This window comes from Oncorhynchus mykiss, chromosome 5 (genome assembly GCF_013265735.2).
Source record: "Oncorhynchus mykiss isolate Arlee chromosome 5, USDA_OmykA_1.1, whole genome shotgun sequence".
Lineage (NCBI taxonomy): Eukaryota > Metazoa > Chordata > Actinopteri > Salmoniformes > Salmonidae > Oncorhynchus > Oncorhynchus mykiss.
Window position 1 is genome coordinate 18764665 of NC_048569.1, and position 26430 is coordinate 18791094.

Sequence of the window (26430 nt, forward strand, 5' to 3'; positions counted from 1 at the left end):
ATTACATACAGTCGGGAGGAACTTCTAAATATAAGAGCAAAGTCAACTGACCATCATTACGACCAGGAATATGACTTTCCGGAAGCGGATCCCAGCTGGCGAACCAAAACAACGACATCGTAAAAGAGGCGAAGCGGTCTTCTGGTCAGGCTCCGGAGACGGGCACATCGCGCACCACTCCCTAGCATACTATTCGCCAATGTCCAGTCTCTTGACAACAAGGTTGATGAAATCCGAGCAAGGGTAGCATTCCAGAGAGACATCAGAGACTGTAACGTTCTTTTCTTCACGGAAACATGGCTCTCTCTCTCTCGACGCTAACGGAGTCGGTGCAGCCAGCTGGTTTCTTCACGCATCGCGCCGACAGAAACAACCATCTTTCTGGGAAGAAGAGGGGCGGGGGGGTATGCCTTATGATTAATGAGACGTGGTGTGATCATAACAATATACAGGAACTCAAGTCCTTCTGTTCACCCGACTTAGAATCGCTCACAATCAAATGTCGACCGCATTATCTACCAAGGGAATTCTCTTCGATTATAATCACAGCCGTATATATCCCCCCCCAAGCAGACACATCAATGGCCCTGAACGAACTTTAATGCCCTCTATGCATACTGGAAACAACATATCCTGAGGCTGCATTCATTGTAGCTGGGGATTTTAACTAGGCTAATCTGAAAACAAGACTCCCTAAATTGTATCAGCATATCGATTGCGCAACCAGGGTTGGTAAAACCCTAGATCATTGTTATTCTAACTTCCGCAACGCATACAAGGCCCTCCCCGCCCTCCTTTCGGAAAAGCTGACCACGACTCCATTTTGTTGCTCCCAGCCTACAGACAGAAACTTACACAAGAAGCTCCCGCGCTCAGGTCTGTTCAACGCTGGTCCGACCAATCTGATTCCACGCTTCAAGACTGCTTCAATCACGTGGACTGGGATATGTTCCGCATTGCTTCCAACAACAACATTGATGAATACGCTGATTCGGTGAGCGAGTTCATTAGAAAGTGCATTGACGATGTCGTACCCATAGCAACGATTAAAACATTCCCAAACCAGAAACTGTGGATTGATGGCAGCATTCGTGTGAAACTGAAAGCGCGAACCACTGCTTTTACTAATGGAAGCTCTTAAGAGACATGCTCTGCATTGCAACATAACACCACTATATCTGGGACCACATACGACCACTATACAGTACACGTGTGTGTCAGTGTGACCATGACTGTATCTGTCTATGCATACTGGGTGATGGCTGTTTGGTTAATCCAGATTAAACCTGGATTATTACTTACTCAAAGAATATGTTAATGAAGGAAATGTAACAAGCAGTTTGTGGATTGAAGGGATTAGGATGTGGGCTTTTCATTTGGTTGAGACACCTGTAATATGTGCCATATCTGGGCTTTGGGCAAAGGTGAATATGAATAATATTTCCATTCATGTTCGACTGCAAAGCCGTATCCTTACCCACAAAGGAAATCAAATGATGTGACATTTCTGTGACATTATGTTCACTTAGGCTCTAGACTCCCATCTACCTCAGTTGTATTTATCCCTGCCTGTCTAATGGCCTCCTCCTATTTCATCCTCTGTTATGCAAATTAATTGTCTTTTTCCACCCCTCGTCTCTAATTCCTGATGAAATTAATCAATGCTTTTAAAGCATACTTAAAATGAGCCGATGCAGAATTATGACACACCGCAGAGCCAACAAACCTTTCATTTAAACACAGGGAAAACACATCCAGTCAGGCTAATTAGCCACCTGCTAATACACACACACACCCACACAAACACACCCACAAAAACACACACACGAACACCACACAAACACACCCACACAAACACACACATGAACACCACACAAACACACCCACACAAACACACACATGAACACCACACAAACACACACACACACCCACGCAAACACACACACACACACAAACACACACACACAAATGCACACACACAAATGCACACACACAAATGCACACACACAAATGCACACAGGCACACACACACACACACACACACACACACACATCATCCTTCTATCAGCTACAATGTTAGGACTTGTTGTTCCATTAAGGTATTCATTGCTCCAGCGTCAGGGCCCGTTCAAATGCTTAATGCTTCATAAACACAATGACACATGTATTGACTGAAAGGACACAAAAAGAGCACTGGTGGTGTCGCAGGGAATACAAAATACTGTATCAGAGAGGGGAAGAGAGACAGAGAACATATCAAATATTGATGGCTTTTATGGTAGCATCTGCTGTATTCTGTTGTGGCTGGGGGGAATTCAGGGACCATAGACGGGTTCTTGTGCTTAAGATGTTCTAGTATATACTTTACAGTACAAGCATGAGAGAGAGAGACAGACAGAGAGAGAGGGAGAGAGAGACAGACAGAGAGAGAGAGACAGAGATAGATGGAGAGAGAAACAGAGAGAGAGAGACAGACAGAGAGAGATGGAGAGAGAGACAGAGAGAGAAAGAGCTAGAGAGGGGTAAGGTAATATATGTTAGTAGGGGGTGGTGAGTATATGTACACAACACATATTCTGTGGCATCTATAACAAGACTGATGTTACAGTTTTTTTTGATTGCTTAAGCACAATTTTCAAAACAGGGCCCGTGTTTTCAAAACACCACACACAATTAGCACAACCACACACCCAATTAGCAAAACACTACAGATCCTTTGCAAAATTAAACACTCTTGTAAAATCTATACACTTCTTTTTAAAAACCACACTTTGTTACCATATGAAACACACACGTTTCACATTACTATACTCTGTTTGCACGAGTTACACTCTGCTGTGATAAACCTAAACCACTTTTAACACTTCTACTTCCATATGATTAGAGTAGGCTACTATCAACAAAGTACAAATATAATGTAAATTCACCACACTACACAAGACCAATGTTGCAGACTGAAGAAATTCATTTATTTCTCAACACGCCCACGTCCATGTCAACATGGAGATTCATAATACTGTAACCAAACGTCACTTTACGTATTGTAAGTTAAAAAAAATAATTAAAAAAATAACTAGACATTGTCTCTTCGCCTAGCTGGATCTGGCCAGAGAATTTCATCAACATTGCAGGCAATGTTGTCATTAGCAAGACACCTTGGAAAGAAACGTCTTGAATGACGAATCCATCCTTGCATTGCTGCTACCTCCATCTGGTCACAGGCCTACTCCATGGCTTGGATGAGGGGTACCTCAGCCTGGAGACGGAGATCATACACCTTCCACCGCCATGCCGAGAAAAACTATTCTATAGGGTTGAGGAATGGAGAGTATGGTGGAAGATATAGGGCGGTGAAATGTGGATGTTGCTGAAACCAGTTCTGAACCAGAGCAGAGCGGTGGAAAGACACATTGTCCCAGACAACAATGTATTGCATATGATCGATTTGATTTGCTGCTGTTATGTTGTGCAATTGGTCCAAGAATGTAAGTATGAGTGCTGTGTTGTAAGGGCCCATATAGGCATGGCTTTGGAGGACCCCATTCTGTGTAATGGCTGCACAGAGTGTTATATTACCCCCACGTTGCCCTGGGTCATTGACTATAGCCCTGTGGCCAATGATGCTTCTTCCCCTCCTTGTTTTCTCGTCAGGTTGAACCCAGCCTCATCCACGTAAATTAACTCATGCTGGATCTCCTCTCCATCCATTCGTAAAACTCTCAGAAAAACAGTGTCAGGCAAAATTGTGTAGTTCAGTATAGATCTAGTATACATATTACAGTACAGTAAGAGATTATGAGACAGTATGCAAGATCAAACTGCTAAAGTGAATACATACCTCTGCATAATCATGCCGCAGTCGTTTCACCCTTTCAGAATTGCGCTCGAAAGGCACTCGATAAATTTGCTTCATTTGAATATGTTTTTTTTTTTAGGATGCGTGGCAGTGTTGATGTTGAGACCTGATGGATATCGCTGAAAATGGTGTGGTTATTGACAATGTTAGCTTGGAGCTGCTTGAGTGTTATAGCATTGTTGGCCAAAACCATGTTTACTATCTCCCTCTCTTGCTGATCTGTGAACATAGGAGGCCTTCCCCCTTGTCGTCCCTGACCCTCAATCCTATGTAGGAAAAAAAATGATGATATGATGATATTTTTACAATACCTATTTTCCAGTCGACTCGCAGTCCAGCCTCCCTCAGCGTCAGGCCGTGGTTGAGCAACCGTGGTCAGGCCGTGGTTAAGCAAACGAGTGTTTGCACACCTGAATACTGTGTTGACAATGTGCTTATAGTTGTGCAAATATGGGCTGATGTTTTGCTTCTTGAGTGTAAGGTTTTGCTAATAGTGTACTACTTTTAATTTTAGTGTGTAAGCAATCCAAAAAACCTGTAATATGAAAGGGGTGGAAACAGACTTACATGTAGACAGGAACAAAAGTTTCAACAGGAGAGGTGTTCTGGTAGCTTCATATGTATGCAGTGTGTGTCATGTTATCCAGGTCTTATGACACGGAGTGACAGACACATTATGGCGTGCGTGTTGGAGGCTTTGGGACAGATGTTTCCCTTCTTTGGAGGAATCAACAGCATAAAAAAAACTGACACATTTGACACACACACACACCAGAGAGGATCATGGGACTTAACCTCCTCTTCCCTCCTCTTTTCTCTGCTCAACCCCGCAGACTTTAATATCTCGCTCTCTCACCAGACCCCCCCCGCTCTCTCAATTAAATTAAAAGGCTTCATTGGCATTGGAAACATATGTTAACATTGCAAAAGCAAGTGAAGTAGATAATAAACAATAGTGAAATAAAAAATACAAATGTACAGTAAATATTGCAATCACAGAAGATATTATGTCTATATACAGTGTTGCCCCGCAGTCTCTTAATATCACCCTCTCTCACCAGACTCTCTCTCTCTGTATACCCACACTAATTCAAAGACCCATCTCACTGCACCTCATATCTGCGATTGCTCAACTTTAACCAAACTCTTTTAGCCTGTCGACACATCCTTAGTTCAAAGGAGACAAGGGGAAAAGGGTTGGAAGACAGAGAGGCCCCCCTCAACTCCTATGAGTGAGTGTTTTAATCATGACACTGACTGCAAGTGATATTTCTCTCTCTCTCTCTCTCTCTCCCTCTCTCTCTGATCTGTATGTATTTGACTCTCCCCCTTTCTGTATTCTCTCTCAATCTACCTCTCACCCCCTTCTACGATGTTACAATGTCTCTCTTTTCTCTCGCGCTTCTTTTCCATCTCTCTCGTTTCCACCTCACAATCTCTCCCTTTATCTGATTATGTCTGACTCTGTTTTTATCTGTTTAAAATTTATCCTATCAGGCCTCTCATTCACTCTTTACATCCACCTCCCTCCCTCCCTCCCTCCCTCCCTCCCTCCCTCCCTCCCTCCCTCCCTCCCTTCCTCCCTCCCTCGTTCCCTTAATGAGCACGTAGGCAAGGCCGGTAAATTATTCAATAACGATGAGAGGAATCTATGAATCTCCCTTGATCTCAAAATAGCATTTCTTACAAGGGGAATTGAACAATTAATACTTAATGCAGAGATTCTCATCTGCCTCCTCCTCTTCTGGTTAATTGTCAGTTACATACAGACAGGATATCAAACAGGATGCTATCAATGGGATCATTATGATTAGGCTTCTCATTCATTTTATAGATGAATTTACATGTATTATAGTTGTTGATAGACAGTGCTGATTTATGCACTTTCAGGGGATAACGATGTACATTAACTGTATTACATCAAGTGTATATTACATTGCATTACATTGTACCAAACAAAAGCAAGGGTGTATTGTATATATTCTACAGTATAGACAGACAAGCTTAGATTATATTTGCAGGTTGCGTAAGCAAGAACGCAAAGTATTATCCCACAATATATGTGTGATATGAACACTCTTAAGTTTTACATCCTGACCATTTCACTGAGCTTTAGAGAAATTTAATACAGAAATTTAAAAAAGGATAAGAAATATTTATCAGTCATCCCACAGCAACTCTTTTCATGTGATTTCCAGAACAGATCTGTTGATGTGACAGAGCTATCTGAGCATGGCTAAGGTCAATACTCTGATAGCAGCCAGCATCAGAGTTAAAAAAAATCCAAGACGGCGTAGCAGTCAGACGTCTTTGTTTTTGTCCTGTCATGTCCCTTGTATATACCTTTTTACGTATTTTTCTTCGCATATCTTTTTAAAACATTTTCCTAAACCTCAACTTCTAAATACTCTCCTGCAACCCGCCTCACCCAATGAGGTGTGGATCTGTTTTTTTTCCTAAAGTATTTCTATTTACTCTATTTACCCTCAACTGAAGCTAGCCAGCTAACTACCTACCAGCTATCAGTTAGCAAACCACTGTTAGCGGTCATCAGCTAACCTTTAGCTCAGGAAAGCTCTCGCCAGTTCATACAACATGACTCAAACCAGAGCGTAACAGACCGATTTTTTTCTCTCCATATCCCCGGATTCCTACCGCAAACTCTGAACATTCTTATGGATCTTCGCAACTAACTAACCGCAATCCCGGGTGACTACTCCTGGCTAGCGTTTACATCCCAGAGCAAGCACCAATTGGCCTGAAACTAGCCCGGCTAGGGCTCCAGTGCTACCACCGAAGCCCACTCCTGGGCTACAATATCCGGACCCCTTCTACTGCCGGTATGGGGCACGGTACCCCGAGGATTCCAACAGGCCCCTCAGGCGCGACGTCCGCTGAAGGCCCATTCTGCTAACCGCGGCCTGCTAGCTACCTAAAAGTACTTAGAACACTACTAATCTACGACTGGTCTATCGACATCACTGCACAAAGAGGCAAAAACAGACTTACCTCCATCGCGACGTCCCCCAAAGGCCCTCCTGCTAACTGCTAGCCCCGGTCTGCTAGCTGCTTGCTTGCTGGCCCCGGCCTGCTAACTGCTAGCTTGCTAGCCCCGGTCTGCTAACTGCTAGCTTGCTAGCCCTAATCTGCTAACTGCTAGCTTGTTTAGCCCCGGGCTACTAACTGCTAGCTTGTTAGCACCGGCCTGCTAATTGTCTGAATCGCCGTGTCCCCAGCCAGCCCAACCACTCACTGGACCCATATGTTCACTTGGCTATGTTCACTCAATATGCCTTGTCCATTACTGTCCTGGTTAGTGATTACTGTCTTATTTCACTGTAGAGCCTCTAGCCCTGCTCAAAATGCCTTAACCAACCATGTTGTTCCGCCTCCTACATATGCGATGTCATCACTTGGTTTAATCGTCTCTAGAGACTATATCTCTCTCATCATTACTCAATGCCTAGGTTTACCTCCAATGTATTCACATCCTACCTTAATTTTGTCTGTACAGTATACATTGAATCTATGCAATTGTGCCCAGAAACCTGCTCCTTTTACTCTCTGTTCCAAACATGCTAGACGGCCAATTCGTATAGTCTATAGCCGTACCCGAATCCTACTTCTCCTCTGTTCCTCTGGTGATGTAGAGGTTAATCCAGGACCTGAAGTGCCTAACTCCACTCCTATTCCCCGGGTGCTCATATTTGTTGACTTCTGTAACCGTAAAAGCCTTGGTTTCATGCATGTTAACATTAGAAGCCAAACTCCCTAAGTTTGTTTTACTCACTGCTTGAGCACACTCTGCCAACCCGAAAGTCTTAGCTGTGTCTGAATCCTGGCTTAGGAAAACCACCAAAAACCCTGAAATCTCCATCCCTAACTATAACATTTTCCACCAAGATAGAACTGCCAAAGGGGGCGGTGTTGCAATCTACTGCAAAGATAGCCTGCAGAGTTCTGTATTACTATCCAAGTCTGTACCCAAACAATTCGAGCTACTACTTAAAAAAATTCACCTTTCCAGAAACAAGTCTCTCACTGTTGCCGCTTGCTATAGACCACCCTCTGTCCCCAGCTGTGCCCTCGACACCATATGTGAATTGATTGCCCCCCATCTCTCTTCTGAGCTAGTGCTACTAGGTGACCTAAACTGGGACATGTTTAACACCACCACCATCCTATAATCTAAGCTTGATGCCCTCAATCGCACACAAATTATCAATGAACCTACCAGGTACAACCCCAAATCTGTAAACACTGGCACCATCATAGATATCATCCTAACTAACTCGCCCTCCAAATACACCTCTGCTGTTTTCAAAGTGATCTCAGCGATCACTGCCTCATTACCTGCATCCGTAATGGGTCTGCGACCAAACGAACACCCTCATCACTGTCAAACGCTCCCTATAACACTTCTGCGAGCAGGCCTTTCTAATCGACCTGGCCGGGATATCCTGGAATGACATTGACCTCATCCCGTCAGTAGATGATGCCTGGTTGTTCTTTGAAAGTGCCTTCCTCACCATCTTAAATAAGCATGCCCCATTCAAAATATGTAGAACTAGGAATAGATATAGACTTTGGTTCACTCCAGACCTGTCTGCCCTTGACCAGCACAAAAACATCCTGTGGCGTTCTGCATTAGCATCGAATAGCCCACGTGATATGCAACTTTTCAGGGAAGTTAGGAACAAATATACACAGGCAGTTAGGAAAGGTAAGCCTAGCTTATTCAAACATAAATTTGCATCCTGTAGTACAAACTCAAAAAAGTTCTGGGACACTGTAAAGTCCATAGAGAATAAGAGCACCTCTTCCCAGCTGCCCACTGCTCTGAGGCTAGGAAACACTGTTACCACCGATAAAATCTACTATAATTGAGAATTTCAATAAGCGTTTCTCTACGGCTGGTCATGCTTTCCACCTGGCTACCCCTACCCCGGTCAACTGCCCGGCACCCCCCAAAGCAACCTGCTAAAGCCCCCACCATTTCTCCTTCACCCAAATCCAGATAGCTGATGTTCTGAAAGAGCTGAAAATTCTGAACCCCTACAAATCAGCCGGGCTAGACAATCTGAACCCTCTTTCTAAAATTATCTGCCGAAACTGTTGCAACCCCTATTGCTAGCCTGTTCAACCTCACTTTCGTATCATCTGAGATTCCCAAAGATTGGAAAGCTGCCGCGGTCCTCTTCAAAGGGGGTGACACTCTAGACCCAAACTGCTACAGACCTATATCTATCCTACCCTGTCTTTCTAAGGTCTTCGAAAGCCAAGTTAACAAACAGATTACCGACCATTTCGAATCCCACCGTACCTTACTCCGCTATGCAATCCGGTTTCAGAGCTGGTCATGGGTGCATGACAGCCACGCTCAAGGTGGCGCTCAGCAACGCTCAAGGTCCTAAACGACATCATAACCGCCATCAAGAGACATTACTGTGCAGCCGTATTCATCGACCTGGCCAAGGCATTCGACTCTGTCAATCACCACATTCTTATTGGCAGACTCGACAGCGTTGGTTTCTCAAATGATTACCTTGCCTGGTTCACCAACTACTTCTCTGATAGAGTTCAGTATGTCAAATCAGAGGGCCTGTTGTCCGGACCTCTGGCATTCTCTATGGGGGTGCCACAGGGTTCAATTCTCGGGCCGACTCTCTTCTCTGTATACATCAATGATGTCGCCCTTTCTGCTGGTGATTCTTTGATCCACCTCTACGCAGACGACACCATTCTGTATACTTCAGGCCCCTCTTTGGACACTGTGTTAACAAACCTCCAGACAAGCTTCAATGCCATACAACTCTCCTTCCGTGGCCTCCAACTTCTCTTAAATGCAAGCAAAACTAAATGCATGCTATTCAATCGATCACTGCCCGCACCTGTCCTCAGTGTGTGTGTCAGTGTTAAAACTGTCTCCACACGATTCACAGCAATACTGACTCCACATGATTCACAGAAATACTGACTCCACATGATTCACAGCAATACTGACTCCACATGATTCACAGCAATACTGACTCCACATGATTCACAGCAATACTAACTCCACATGATTCACAGCAATACTGACTCCGGGGCGGCAGGGTAGCCTAGTGGTTAGAGCGTTGGACTAGTAACCGAAAGGTTGCAAGTTCAAATCACTGAGCTGACAAGGTCGTTCTGCCCCTGAACAGGCAGTTAACCCACTAGGCCGTCTAGGCCCACTAGGCCGTCATTGAAAATAAGAATTTGTTCTTAACTGACTTGCCTAGTAAAATAAAGGTAAAATAAAAAATGATTCACAGCAATACTGACTCCACATGATTCACAGCTCTTCTTTCATACAGCAGGGTAATGGACTTTTCATGCAACAACAGCCTTTGTAGCTACTAGTTTAACCCTGCGTAATGCACACACTTTTTCAGATAAGCAGGTAGGAAATGTTGCAGACAATTACATTGATGGAAGCCACAATCTATCTGCAATATTAAAGCTGATTTACCCCCCCCCCCCCCCCCCCCAAAAAAAAGGGAAAAAAATAAGATATGAAAATATACAAGGTCACAGAAATATCCAAACATCATCCATCCAAACATCATTCATCTCATTGGGTATTATTTACCAAGTACCCCCCCCCCCCTCTCCTTATCCCCCCCTCTATCTCTCTCTACCTCTCCCACCCTTTCTCCACCTCCATTAATACTGAGGCATTAATCAATTTTTTCATTTTGTCTCTAGAATCCTGAATAACAAATCCCTTTCTCACTGGAATTAACATTCTCCTCTCCTTCTCGCTCTGCGTTCATGAAGCATACATTGTTTGCATCCAGGCAAGATGAAAGGGATTGTTTGTGTCAGTGTGTGGCATGGTTATCAATCTAAATAGCATGCGTGCGTCAGAAAACATGTTCTGAGGGGATTACAGGGCGAAGTGACCATATTCCGTTTGTTCTGTTTCATTTCAGGGAGATATTTCCTCGTCACAGAAGTGGGGAGTGTGTTGGAAACATGGGATGGAGAGATAAATGTGAGGAAGGGAGAGCGGGAGGGTGATGAAGAGCACAGAGAGCATTCGGAGGATGAGGACAGAGGCTCTTAATCCTATTCTGTGAGAGGGAGTCATAGTGGCAAAGGGAGGAGGAGGACGATAGGAGGGAGAACGGTGGACAAACAAATGACATCTGCTAGAGAATTCCCTTGGTGATCGTTAGTGTCATGGCTGGGAGAAGGGCGTTAGCTGAGAAAGGTTTTTTGTCATAGGGCTGCAATGGCTTTTGTGATGTAACAGCATTCCACTCTGCTGCCAGAAGAGTTCTTGGAGAGGTTCATTGCTCTGCTTTCTGGGTTTTGTGATGTAACGGCAGTCCACCCTGCTGCCAGAAGAGTTCTTGGAGTGGTTCATTGCTCTGCATTCTGGGTTTTGTGTTGTGATTCATAGTCTGTGGAGAAGAACAAGTACTTTTTCTCTAACCAATATTATTCAGACAGGAAATCTAAAACCTGGCCACACTTCCTCCACTACATTTCTCTTTAATTCACTGCAGCCTCTGTGTTGTAAATTATCTTTGCTGGCCTAGAGTCAAGTCCACACTGCCTTCCAAGTCCCAGGGTTCCCAACATTATCTATTGTGATTTTCAGTGAGTACAGCACCTCAAACCAGGTCTTAAACCAGCCCAGCTCTGATTGTTTCATCTCTCCGTCATATATTTACAGCCACTCTCTGTGCTGCACTAAAGCAGTGTTCCCCAACACCTCAACCTCTCTGAAACAGCCTGGCTGGGACACTCATTATAATGAAACAGCCAGGCTGGGACACTCATTATACTGAAACAGCCAGGCTGGGAAACTCATTATACTGAAACAGCCAGGCTGGGACACTCATTATAATGAAACAGCCAGGCTGGGAAACTCATTATACTGAAACAGCCAGGCAGGGACACTTATTATACTGAAATAGCCAGGCTGGGACACTCATTATACTGAAACAGCCAGGCTGGGACACTCATTATAATGAAACAGCCAGGCTGGGACACTCATTATAATGAAAAAGCCAGGCTGGGACACTCATTATACTGAAACAGCCAGGCTGGGACACTCATTATACTGAAACAGCCAAGCTGGGACACTCATTATACTGAAACAGCCAGGCTGGGACACTCATTAAAATGAAACAGCCAGGCTGGGACACTCATTAAAATGAAACAGCCAGGCTGGGACACTCATTAAAATGAAACAGCCAGGCTGGGACACTCATTATAATGAAACAGCCAGGCTGGGACACTCATTATAGTGAAACAGCCAGGCTGGGACACTTATTATACTGAAATAGCCAGGCTGGGACACTCATTATACTGAAACAGCCAGGCTGGGACACTCATTATACTGAAACAGCCAGGCTGGGACACTCATTATACTGAAACAGCCAGGCTGGGACACTCATTATAATGAAACAGCCAGGCTGGGAAACTCATTATACTGAAACAGCCAGGCAGGGACACTTATTATACTGAAATAGCCAGGCTGGGACACTCATTATACTGAAACAGCCAGGCTGGGACACTCATTATAATGAAACAGCCAGGCTGGGACACTCATTATAATGAAAAAGCCAGGCTGGGACACTCATTATACTGAAACAGCCAGGCTGGGACACTCATTATACTGAAACAGCCAGGCTGGGACACTCATTAAAATGAAACAGCCAGGCTGGGACACTCATTAAAATGAAACAGCCAGGCTGGGACACTCATTAAAATGAAACAGCCAGGCTGGGACACTCATTAAAATGAAACAGCCAGGCTGGGACACTCATTATAATGAAACAGCCAGGCTGGGACACTCATTATAGTGAAACAGCCAGGCTGGGACACTTATTATACTGAAATAGCCAGGCTGGGACACTCATTATACTGAAACAGCCAGGCTGGGACACTCATTATACTGAAACAGCCAGGCTGGGACACTCATTATACTGAAAAAGCCAGGCTGGGACACTCATTATACTGAAAAAGCCAGGCTGGGACACTCATTATACTGAAACAGCCAGGCTGGGACACTTATTATACTGAAATAGCCAGGCTGGGACACTCATTATACTGAAACAGCCAGGCTGGGACACTCATTATACTGAAACAGCCAGGCTGGGACACTCATTATACTGAAACAGCCAGGCTGGGACACTTATTGTACTGAAACAGCCAGGCTGGAACACTCATTATACTGAAACAGCCAGGCTGGGACACTCATTATAGTGAAACAAACAGGCTGGGACACTTATTGTACTGAAACAGCCAGGCTGGGACACTCATTATAGTGAAACAGCCAGGCTGGGACACTCATTATACTGAAACAGCCAGGCTGGGACACTTATTATACTGAAACAGCCAGGCTGGGACACTCATTATACTGAAACAGCCAGGCTGGGACACTCATTATACTGAAACAGCCAGGCTGGGACACTCATTATAGTGAAACAAACAGGCTGGGACACTCATTATAGTGAAACAGCCAGGCTGGGACACTCATTATACTGAAACAGCCAGGCTGGGACACCCATTATACTGAAACAGCCAGGCTGGGACACTCATTATAGTGAAACAAACAGGCTGGGACACTCATTATAGTGAAACAGCCAGGCTGGGACACTCATTATACTGAAACAGCCAGGCTGGGACACCCATTATACTGAAACAGCCAGGCTGGGACACTCATTATAGTGAAACAAACAGGCTGGGACACTCATTATAGTGAAACAGCCAGGCTGGGACACTCATTATACTGAAACAGCCAGGCTGGGACACTCATTATACTGAAACAGCCAGGCTGGGACACTCATTATAGTGAAACAACCAGGCTGGGACACTTATTATACTGAAATAGCCAGGCTGGGACAGTCATTATACTGAAAGATAAGGGGACCTGCTTTTATGACTGACAGAGAATGAGTAGAAAGAGAGACAGAGCAACAGAGAGACGGAGAGAGAGAGAGATAGGGAGTGGGAGTGAGAGAGAGAAAGCGACAGAGAGAGAAGGGGGGCGGGAGGATGTCCTTTGTCAGTTCTAAAAACCTAACCCCCCCCTCCTCCTGCTCCCTCGTTCCCCTGTGGATGAATCATTATCCTGTCTCTCTCTAGACGTATCATGATACTACTACTTAGAGCTCAGATAGAAAGGAAATCAAAACACAGACAAAGCCATGTTGAAATAGTCTGTAACCTGAGGCAGCAGTTGTTTGTAACGGAATTTAAAACAAATTAATTATGACTCTTCTTTTCTTTTTCAGATTAGTAGCAGAGAGAAGCGAGTGTACAGGGAGCCACTGAGCCAGGTTATAAAATAGAACTGTCATTTACATTTCAATCTGGTATTATCTTCCCCTCTCGTGTGATTCATCTCATTAGGGATGGCTAATTTAGATAATTCTCCAATACCAGATATTAATTTACATACAAGTATTCTGCAGTGTCTGTTAACGAGGGGGGTGAAATGGAGATTTGTCAGATTGGGGAAATTATGAAAGGAGAGAGGAAATGAGAGGGGAAGTGATGGAGGAGAGAGAGCGAGAGAGAGACAGAGACAGAGGGGGAATGGATGTGATTGCATTCCTTTGCGTAAGCCTAGGCATAATGAGGGGAGCCTCCAAATCCCAAACCTCTCTACCCACCGCCTCCTTATCTTCACCCCTCTGTCTTATCTATAAACAATACAGACTATTCTCTGTGAGAGTGTGTGTGAGTGTGAGTGTGTGTGTGTGTGTTTGGAGGGTGTTCATGCTGTGTGGCTGCAAGCTCAGAAAAACAACCACAATCGTAATAACATCTAACGTCTACAGTAGTATGTAGGTTGTTGCAGAAAAGTTTCAACATTTTAGTGGTTTGATTGGATTTCTTCAGAAACAAGCTGTAGTTATTTTGGGAACTGCCCATACATGAGTAAAGCAGAGGTGCAAAAGAACCATTTATACATGGGATATACATCATCCTCTGTTTGTAAACAAGGTTATTAACTGGATTTGTGTCAATTTAATGAAATTCCAATTCGGAATTGGAATGGAATTTTTGTTTAGTTCCCGAATTGGAACTGACCCAAAGGCTGTTTGTAAATCACTGGAGGAACGTTTTCAGAGGAAAATCCATTGAGGCTAAACATCACTGACACCTACTTTATCTGCAGTGTTCCTCTCCTCTATGTTACTAGCAGTACAGTGATGGAGTTTCTGAAAGGGTTAACAAGGTGAAGACTGCGGTAGGTTGTATTTTCAGTGGTCTTCTCATTTAGAAGCACATGCTCCTGTTCATTGATTCATAGCCCCCATCATATTGGACACATCCAACAAGCTTTACAGGAAATTATCAATGGAGGCCACTGCTCTGTTCAGCTCTGAGCTGAATTGCTCCAAACATACTGATTCCTCTTAAGATAAGTCTAGCCACAGGCTCTAGTCTTCTCACCAGCCGATAGATATGGAGATGAAGGGCCTCCCAAGTGGCACAGTGGTCTAAGGCACTGCATCTCAGTGCTAGAGGCGTCACTAGAGACCTGCGTTCGATCCCAGGATGTATCACGACCGGCCGTGATCGGGACTCCCATAGGGTGGTGCACAATTTGCTCAGCATCGTCTGGGTTAAGGGAGGGTTTGGCTAAGGGGGCTTTACTTGGCTCATCGCGCTCTAGCGACTCCTTGTGGCGGACCGGGCGCCTGCAGGCTGACTGCGGTCGTCAGATGAACAGTGTTTTCTCCGACACATTGGTGCGACTGGCTTCTGGGTTAAGCGGGCATTAAGAAGAGCGTTTTGGCGGGTCATGTTTCGGGAGGCGCATGACTCGACTTTTGCCTCCCGAGCCTGTTGGGGAGTTGCTGTGATGAGACAAGATCGAAAAAGGGGGTAAAAATAATAATAATTTTAAATTAAAGATAAGGAGATAAAATAGGCCTCTGATTGGACACAAGTTATTGGACTGTGTGAGAGTGATGGAGAGGGGAATGAAGGAAGGCATGGATTAAGAAAAGAGGACAGAGTGAAGGACAAGGAGAAATATAAAGACTAAAATGTTGTGTGAGAAGTATGGCGTTTAGAGAAGAGACAGACAAACAGAGAGACAGACAGAGAGAATATTTTTATATGAGAGTCAAATGTAATTTGTAGATGTATGATTTAAGAGCCAACATTCTGGTTTACACAATAATACAATGGAGTGAGGGTGAAACAGACACAGAAAGAGAAAGTACAATGAAACTAATCACATTTTATCTACAAGGAAAAACAACAAATATTACATTAATATAGCATTCCTGGGTAAGGTTCACTGCCTTTGGACACATCATACTGTTGTACACCATAACAAAATGCTGCTAGTAAATGAGAAAGAACAGAGGAAAGGATAAAAATGCAAAGCAGCTACTGTATGAGTGCATCCAAAATGGCACCTTAATACTTAAATAGTGCACTATTTTTTACTAGAGCCCTGTGAGCCATGGTCAAAAGTAGTGCACTATATAGGGAATAGGATGCCATTTCGGACTTAGCCTACAGTATCTGCATATCACACCAGCAGATCGCGTCCTCATTTACAGCCTTTACCACTCTAAGCCAGGACAGTTCATTTTCTTTCACACAGAGGCCTTCTCTCTCTCTCTCTCTCTCTCTCTATTCAATTTAAGGGCTTTACAGTTTTTCCTCAATTGCTAAAACACAATTTATGAAACCTTGCTCCATTTCCTGAAAACATTAGTTTTTTCCAACTGCTTACACACGTTTTCAAAACTGTCTCCTTTTTTTCACAACTCTACACACAATTCCCAAAACTGCACACACAAAATGCAAAATGCCTCACATCTCCTTCAAAATGTAACACTGCATTCAAAATGCCATAAACACATGTCAGAATGAAGCATTTGCATCAAATGGCAAACACTGCTTTCATAATAGTACATGTTTGGATATACCATGTAAACACTGTTGTTCTAAATCTAAAGCTCTTTGCTCTTTCATAGGCTCATATCTACATTTCAATACAATGTTCTACAGTGAAAGTAATCGGATGAGAGGGGTAACAAGTACACTGTAAACACCAATGCAATGTAGAAACAGAAAATATTTATTAGGCCAAACATTACTGTTGTATACAGTAGCATACAACAAAACCATAAACATATGTAAACCAAAAGTATATTCTTTAGAATACAGTAAAGAACACAATTGTGTGTGTGGGGTCCCGGGGGGACAGTCCAGGAATTGGTAGGGGGGGGCAGTCACCAGTGCTAAGCTACTCTTCATCTCTTCTCCGGCCTGGGTCTGGCCACAATACTTCGTCCACATCACAAGATACGCTTTCTCTTGCCAAACATTGAGGGAAGTATCTCCTAGCGTGGCGTATCCAACCTTGGACAGAGGCAACCTCTATAAGTCCCCACATGTGTCCTCCATTGCCTGGAAAAGCGGCATGCGGGCATAGTGTTGGCGATCATACACTTTCCAGCGCCGGGCTGAGAAGAATTCCTCTATGGGATTTAGAAAAGGTGAATATGGGGGTAGGTACAAAACTACAAATTGTGGATGGGTGGCAAACCAGTTTTGGACCAGAACAGCCCGGTGAAAACTAACATTGTCCCATAAAACCACAAATCTAACAGGCTCCTGATCTGGATCAGGGACAAGCATTGTGTACATTGCATCCAGAAAAGTGAGCATATGGCCGGTGTTGTACGGACCCAGTGTGGCATTGTGATGGAGGACCCCGTTCTGAGTGATGGCAGCACACATAGTTATATTACCCCACGCTGTCCGGGGACATTGGTAAATGCCCTCTGTCCCATTACATTTCTTTCGTGTCGCCTGGTTTTGGTGAGGTTGAAGCCAACCTCATCCACATAAATAAATTAATGGTGAATTACATGGGCATCCAGCTCCAATACTCTCTGTAACAGACAAAAGGATATACAGATGAGTAAATATGGTATGTCTGAAGTACTGGAAGTAGTGTTGCATACATACCTCTGCAAAGTCATGTCGCATATTCTTGACTCTGCCAGAGCTTCTCTCAAATGGCACCTTGTAAAGTTGTTTCATCGTCACTCGGTGCCGTTGGGGGATGCGTTGTATGGTCGACAGGCTTACAGCATTGATGTTGTTAAATATGGTGTCATTCTTCAAGATATGCTCTCTTATCTCTCGAATCCTAATTGCATTGTTGGCCAAAACCATATTTATAATTGCAATCTCTTGTACATCTGTAAACAAGCGTCCTCGTCCTCCATGATGTCTTTGCCTTTCCACTCTGTACAGAATTCAAACACAGTATGTGTTCAGCATGGGAAATGTAAACAATGTACAAAAAAATGTAGTACAGCATGATAACCAACCTCATTCATTCAATGCAGTGCAGTAAATGCATGGCTTAGAGTTACAAATGTGTATGCAATACTATGCAGTCATACGTATTTTACAGTACATTACTGTAATGCTAAAATAGTCATTATATAGTTACATACCTGTTCTCATTTCTGAAGGTTCGAATTATGGACGCCACTGTAAATCGACTCAAGTTGGGCTCGACTCTCAGTCCAGCCTCTCTCATGGTCAAACCGTGGTTGATCACATGATCAACAAGTGTTGCCCTAATCTCATCAGAGATGGCTCTCCTTCCTTCTCTTCTTTGCCCTCGTCCTCTTCTTCCTCTTCCTCTCCCTCCTACTCCTCTTGCTCTCTGTCCATTGTTGGCATCCATTGTTCAAAACAGGTAATCTGACCAATGACCTATTTATAGGCCTATACTACAGTAAAGCAGTGATTGGTTAGTGATCAGTTAAGCTATTAGTGTTTGCACATGTTTGCACATGTGAGGAGTGTGTGTGGTGAATAAGTGTAGCATTTTGATTGGTTGTGTTTGGAAAAGGAAAGCAAGTCCCTTCCTGTTAGATTTTTGTGTTTTAGGTAGAGAATTGTGTGTAGTGTTTTGAAAAAAGTGTTTTATGCAATTGACAACTGAGTCAAAGGCTGAGAAATAGCTTATGGTTTTGGATATTTGGTGTGTAGTTTTGCACTTTAAGTGAGAGGTTTCAAAAATCGTGTGACATGAAAAGATGTTGTGTGTAAGCAGTTGGAAAAAACTGTAAACACAAAACCTCATCTTCAAACACTATTTACATAACCTCTGACTCCTCTTGCAAAATGAACCATTCGCCTCAAAACAGTTTTTATCTGTGTTCAAAATCAAACACTGCTCTCAAATCATAAACAAAGCTATCAAAATGATATACACTCTCAAGCAGTCAGTAAACAATACACCGAAAAATAGAAAACACATTGTTCAAAACATACAATTCTCAGGGGGAAGTACATTTTTTATCTAAACAAAAAATCATATTTTTCTGTCATTGTCTTTTGATGAATGAAAACATGTTCTATCATAGTAGCTCAAAATTGATCAGAAATTACTACTCTGCTTTGCTCTTTGCAATTTTGTTTTTTGTTCTTCCTCCTCCTTGTACCCCTATTTTTACAGTACTGTACCCTGCATCTCACAAACTTGTCCTTTGTCTCTGTGACACTGTAATTCTTGTTATTTGTTGATATGAACCTGCAACCAGTCAAAATCTATTGAGCAGTCAGTACTGTTAATAAATGGAAGGCACAATGTTCAGGGCCATACAATTAATCCATTATACAGTATACAGCCTATGCACTGTACTACAGTATCCATTCTCAGACTTTCTCCTTCCCACCTTCAACAACCTGTTTGCTCTCTGAACTGGCTTATATTGGTTGTGTCGCATCATTTGAAACAGGTTAAATCAGTTTTAAGTGGTTGTGTTCAATCAATGACATATATTCTCTATTTGTATTTGATTGTTGCCACTTGTGTTTACCAGTATGGATGACATGTGCATTAGAGTGCAGAATGTGTTTTGAGAATGAGAATGTGTTTAGAGTTTTGCTGAGTGAGATCTGCAAATTGTGTTTTATCATGTGAAATGGTTTAAGGTATTGACAACAGACTGCATAATTAGCTAAATGAGTCCAGGCAACTGATACCTTTGTTCAGCCAATGGGTTTTAGTGTTTTAGCAATTGAGAAAAACTGTGATGGCATGGGAAACATATGTTAACATTGCCAAAGCAAATTAAGTAGATAAACAAAAGTGAAATAAACAATTAAAATTAACAGTAAACATTACACTCACAAAAGTTAAAAAATAAAGACATTTCAAATGTCATTTTATGTGCAAATAGTTAAAGTACACAAGGGAAAGTAAATATAAATATGTGTTGTATTGACAATGGTGTTTGTTCTTCACTTGTTGCCCTTTTCTTGCGGCAACTGGTCACACATCTTGCTACTGTGATGGCATACCGTGGTATTTCACCCAGTAGGTATGGAGTTTGACAAAATTGGGTTTGTTTTCGAATTCTTTGTGTATCTGTAATCCGAGGGAAATGTGTGTCTCTAATATGGTCATACATTTGGCAGGAGGTTAGGACATGCAGCTCAGTTGCCATCTAATTTTGCAGCCTTTCTCATTTAACAAGGCTATGCTTACTGAGTCTGAACATAGTCAAATTTCTCCTTAAGTTTGGGTCAGTCACAGTGGTCAGGTATTCTGCCTCTGTGTACTCTCTGTTACCGCCAAATAGCATTCTAGTTTGCTCTGTTTTTTGGTAAATTATTTCCAATGTGCTTAGGGGACTCTCACTCTCTTTCTTACCCTCCCCTACTGTCTCTCAACTGCACCCCCCCCCCCCTCTCTCTCTGTCTCTCTCTCTCTCTGTCAGTCGTTACTACAGCAGTGACCCGTGCGTTAATTAGCAGAGATCCTCATCCCTGAGCCGCCGTGTTCCTCCTCCTCATTACACTGGTGTACCTGACAGGGCCGGCACATAGCAGACACACACACACACACACACACACTTCCTCCCCTCACTACAGAGGGGTCTGTGACAGGGCTGGCAGTTAGCAGACAGTGGAGAGGGAGAGGGAGAACAGAGCAGGAGAACAGAACAGAGTAGAACAGAACATGGAGTTTAACTGGAATATGAATGGAATGGTTTTCTGTTCATTTGCAGGACAGTGGGAAAAAAAATGGAGAGTTGGTGTCTCTGAGAGGTGAGTGAGATTAAAAGGCTAATCAGCAGTTAAAACAATAACAAAGCATTCTTACCACCACTGTTTCGGTACAAAGCTGAGGGATGGGGCTAGAGAAATATAACCACTCTCAAATTCATAAACAGAGCTATGGATGCAAGGACTCTCTCTCTCTCTCTGCCCATGTTATCAAAATGATAGCCTCAAAACATGGATAAAACTATGTAGTGTTTGTTAACGTTTTGTTTGTTTACAAACATTGGAGTTAAACAAGCTTATATTTTGGGTTCTGATAGGGTACGACAGTTTAACTGAGCTCTTGAGGCAAGTTATATTCTTCAAGAATCAATGGGTACATATCATTCATTTAGAAAACCAAAAATTGATGTAGCAACTGCAGATGCCCAAACATGAACATGAAGACAAAGGGATATAACATGTTGTGTGCATATGTTTGTTAGACAGTCAGACAAGCATATAGACTGACAGTCAGACAGAGTAACAAAGAGGGAGGTAATGAGGAAGAGAACAAGATTGAGATAGAGACAGAGAATGGGAATGACAATGAGAGAAGAAAGAGATAGAAGATTTTGATTAAAGCAGAGCCTGAATGGTTGTGTCTGCCAGAAGTCACCACCAGTATCAGCTCAGGATAGGCCTATTATAAACTCCTAACAAATAAGGTGAACAAAAAAATAAACCAATGAGACGTTTGGGATTAACGACCCTAAAACAGAGTTGTTTTTCTCTTTTTTTCATCTCTTTTTTCCACTAACTGTTCTTTCACCCTCTGCTAACGTCTGAAGGCTGGCTGCCAAACCAGTCTGGACTGGCCAACATGGGCCAACGGCACCTGGCACCTTGCCCCAGTAAATTCTGGGACAGGTTATGGGTCTCCCCTGGGGGTTTCTGGGAGCTGTGCCGTACAGAGCACTGGAACAAGGAGGTCCCACTGTGCCTCACGTAGACAGGGTCAAAGGTCAGGATTCTGTTGGTCAGAAATAGAAGGTACATATGCTCGCTCTCTCTCTCTGTCTGTATGTCTTTCTCTCCCTCTCTCTTGCTTTCAATCTTTCTCTCTCTATTTTCTCTCCTTCAATTAAATACAATTCAATTAAAATTGCTTTATTGGCATGACGTAACAATGTACATATTGTCAAAACATACTTTGGAAATTAAGTTATTAATTTACAATATTTACATGAAATAATAATAATCAAGATTGTCAACAGGACAATAAGTAACAATAATAGTCAAAGGTAAAAAATAACCGTACAACGGACAATAACAATAACAATGGCATAGAGGACATGTGCAGGTTGGTTGGTCTGTCAGACACTGTCCCTCATCTCATGGCAGGCAGCAATGTAGTGCGCTGCCAACCCACAGCTCTCTGTGTCCTTCCCCAACAGGATTCTCATCAGAGAGGTCTTTGAAACCTTGAAAAAGGGTTTACAATTTGGGGAAATGACACTAATTGTTTTATAGTTTTTACTTTTTGTCAAGAAATGCAGCTCTGTCTCGGGCTCTGCTGTGATGCAGTGGTTGAACAGCCTGTCCTCTACATGGAGCCAGGTTTTCCTGTCTACCCTTGGCAAGGCTGTGCTCACTGAGTCTGTACTTTGTCAAGGTTTTGATCAGTAACTATGGTCAAATAGTTTGCAATGGTGTACTGTCAATATTTTCTGTTTGGGAGAGTTTTAGAAAAGCAAACTAAGTGCATATTCAATAGTTGTTCCTGATGTGAACATTCCTACATTGCAGTCTCTAATAAGAGTAAATGCCCATTCCCAGACCAACACACACACACACACACACACAGCCTTGTACACACAGTCATGTAACCTTGTGGGGACACACAATTCATTAAACACTTCCACACCCACACAGTACATGCCCATTCCCAGACCACAGTAATCATCAGCCTGATGTCCTAGAGGCCAGGGAGGGAGTATACGTGACAGCAATGATATGAGAGGGGGGGTCACTGTATGCTTCCAAAACTCAATTGCAATTATTATTATTTATTTTTTATTGTCCTAATTCTGCCTTGCATGCATTTCCTCTGGGCATGTAAGAGAACCATATAGAACTCTGCAGATTGGGGGAAATGATCAGTGGTCTTGTGTGTCTTCCATTTCCTAATAATTGCTCCCACAGTTGATTTCTTCAAACCAAGCTGCTTACCTATTGCAGATTCAGTCTTCCCAGCCTGGTGCAGGTCAACAATTTTGTTTCTGGTGTCCTTTGACATCTCTTTGTCTCTTGGCCATAGTGGAGTTTGGAGTGTGACTGTTTGAGGTTGTGGACAGGTGTCTTATATACTGATAACAAGTTCAAACAGGTGCCATTAATATAGGTAACGAGTGGAGGACAGAGGATCCTCTTAAAGAAGAAGTTACAGGTCTGTGAGAGCCAGAAATCTTGCTTGTCTGTAGGTGACCAAATACTTATTTTCCACCATAATTTGCAAATAAATTCATAAAAAATCCTACAATGTGATTTTCTGTATTTGTTTTTCTCATTTTGTCTGTCATAGTTGAAGTGTACCTATGATGAAAATTACAGGCCTCTTTTTAAATACTTTTTCGCCCCACTGTATGTGTGTCTGTGCCTGTGTGTTTTTTTCCTCACAGTCCCTGCTGTTCCATAAGGTGTATTTTTATCTGTTTGTTAAATCTAATTTTATTGCTTGCATCAGTTACCTGATGTGGAATAGAGTTCCATGTAGCCATTGCTCTGTTGTAGTACTGTGCACCTCCCATAGTCTGTTCTGGACTTGGGGACTGTGAAGTGACCTCCGGTGGCATGTCTTGTGGGGTATGCATGGGTGTCTGAGCTGTGTGCTAGTAGTTTAAACAGACACCTCGGTGCATTCAGCATGACAACACTTCTTACAAAAACAAGTAGTGATGAAGTCAATTTCTCTGCTTTGAGCCATGAGAGATTTACATGCATATTAATGTTAGCTCTCCTTGTACATTTAAGGGCCAGCCTTGCTGCCCTGTTCTGAGCCAAAAGTATTTTGTCAATTTGTTTACAGTAAAATAGCATTGTATCTAGTGAAACAGTGGTCAGCTATTTAAGCCAGTAAAGGGGGTTTTACTATTCTTGGGTAGTGGAATTACTTTTGCTTCCCTCCAAGCATGGGGGGACACACTTTTTAGTAGGCTTAGATTGAAGATGGGCAAATAGGAGTGGCAATAACATCCACGTTGTCAGACCCTGGTGCCTTGTCATTTATTCACCTCTTCCACACTCACTTTAAGGAATTCAAAATTACAATGCTTGTCTTTCATAATTTGATCAGTTATACTTGGATACTTGTATATGTGTCAGCGTTTGTTGCTGGCATGTCATACCTAAGTTTGCTAATCAATAAAGTAATTGGCAATATCAGTGTTTTTTTATGAATGAGCCATCTGATTCATTAAATAATTACATCCCCCCTCTCCTCAGATCATAAGCACACATATAGCTGTTTATGGGGAAACAAAACTGTAGAGCTGTCCCTGACTCAGCCCCAGGACCAGCTGGATGAGGGACTCCTGGCATTGCATGGCTTGGTAATTGTAACAAGTGCGCTGAGAGTCGGGAAGCAAGTTCAGGGAGTGTTTTAATAAATAAATGAAACAATGAACACGCAACACAAACAACACACGACATGAAAACAGAGTCAATAACACCTGAGGAAAGAACCAAGGGGAGGGACAGATATAGTCAATAACACCTGAGGAAAGAACCAAGGGGAGGGACAGATATAGTCAATAACACCTGAGGAAAGAACCAAGGGGAGGGACAGATATAGTTAATAACACCTGAGGAAAGAACCAAGGGGAGTGACAGATAAAGGGAAGATAATCAAAGAGGTGATGGAGTCCAGGTGAGTGTTATGAGGCTCAGGTGCGCGAGACGATGGTGACAGGTGTGCGGGATAATCATCAGCCTGATGTCCTAGAGGCCAGAGAGGGAGTATACGTGACAGCAATGATATGAGAGGGGGGTCACTGTATGCTTCCAAAACTCAATTGCAATTCCTTTTTTTATTTTTTTATTGTCCTAATTCTGCCTTGCATGCATTTCCTCTGGGCATGTAAGAGAACCATATAGAACTCTGCATGCAGTGTTTCAATGGTGAAATCTTGTTTTGCAAGTGGACCCCACACCTCTTTGCCATAGAGTGCAATTGGTTCAATGACACATTCAATTAGTTTTAGCCTAATTTTAATAGATATTTGAATTTGTTTTCTGAATGGCGTAGATAACCTGCATGCTTTCTCTCTGTTCATTCACTGCCTCATTTGCGTGTCAAGTTGAGTTTATTTTTAAACCTAAGTATTTGCAGTGTGTGCTGGACTCTTACTACGTGTATAAAACATTAGGAACACCTTCCTAATATTGAGTTGCACCCCCTTTTGCCCTCAGAACAGCCTCAATTCGTTGGGGCATAGACATTACAAGGTGTGGAATGCATTCCACGGGGACGCTGGCCCATGTTGACTTCAATGCTTCCCACAGTTGTGTTAAGTTGTCTGGATGTCCTTCGGATAGCAAACCATTCTTAATACACACAGGAAACTGTTGAGTGTGGAAAAACCCAGCAGCGTTGCAGTTCTTGACACACAAATGGTGAGACTGGCAACTACTACCATACCCCGTTCAAAGGCTCTTAAATCTTTTGTCTTGCCCATTCACTCTCTAAATGGCACACACACACAATCCATGTCTCAATTGTCTCAAAGCTTAAAAGTTCTCTTTAACCTGTCTCCTCCCCTTCATCTACACTGATAGAAGAGGATTTAACAAGTGACATTAATAAGGGATCATAGCTTTCACCTGGATTCTCCTGGTCAGTCTATGTCATGGAAAGAGTTCTTCATGTTTTGTACACTCAGTGTATTTTGTACCAAGTGTGAACTTTGGTCTAATTACCTGAGATCTGGATCTTCTCCAAAAAATGTTTATTTTTGGGGTTCACTGCCAGGGCTCAGGTCTGGCAGTACTGCTCTTGCAGGTCCAAGCTCTGCTGTCGGCCATGTGCTGTGTATGACATCAGGCACAGGTCATCTGAGAGGAGTAGGCATTTAACCTCTTAATTGTGGAGACCAACCCCAGGGGCTGAGGATTTTTCTAGATTAGTGGCCAATTCATTCATGTAAATGTTGAAGAGCTTTATTGGCATGGGAAACATGTTTACATTGCCAAATGAATTGAAATAGATCAACAAAAATGAAATAAACAATAAAAAATGAACAGTAAACATTATACTCACAAAAGTTCCAAAATAATAAAGGCATTTCAAATGTCATATTATGTATATATACAGTGTTGTAACGATGTGCAAATAGTTCAAGTACAAAAGGGAAAATAAACATAAATATAGGTTGTATTTACAATGGTGTTTATTCCTCACTGGTTGCCCTTTTCTTTTTCCAAAAGGTCACAAATCGTGCTGCTGTGATTGCACACTGGTATTTCACCCGATAGAGTTGATCAAAATT